This window comes from Diachasma alloeum, unplaced genomic scaffold (assembly GCF_001412515.2).
Source record: "Diachasma alloeum isolate Michigan unplaced genomic scaffold, Dall2.0 Dall_scaffold_00392, whole genome shotgun sequence".
In the NCBI taxonomy this organism is placed as follows: Eukaryota; Metazoa; Arthropoda; class Insecta; order Hymenoptera; family Braconidae; genus Diachasma; species Diachasma alloeum.
The window spans coordinates 39,234-39,569 of NW_021680531.1; positions in this window are offsets into that span (position 1 = coordinate 39,234).

Below are 336 nucleotides of genomic sequence, written 5' to 3' on the forward strand. Positions count from 1 at the left end.
GAAATCATTCGATGACAGTAGACAAAAAATTGAATTGACTGATGATAGAAAGCAATTCATTGATTACAAGAATCAACAAAAATTCAGATATAGGAGTACCCCAAAGCAGCTGTTGTCGCGTAGAGATGCCTGTGAAGACAGTTATGGGACTACAGCTGACGATTCTTCATTTGATTACACTTTGAATGAGACTATCATTCCATCCTTAGGCAATTCACATGATGCTACTATACTTCTAGTCATTGACAGCTCACGCATTCTGAGTAAAAGTTCAAAGACCAGCACTGAAGAGATAGAGACAGAAGAAGATGCCAACACTCTTGCAGGGAAATATTT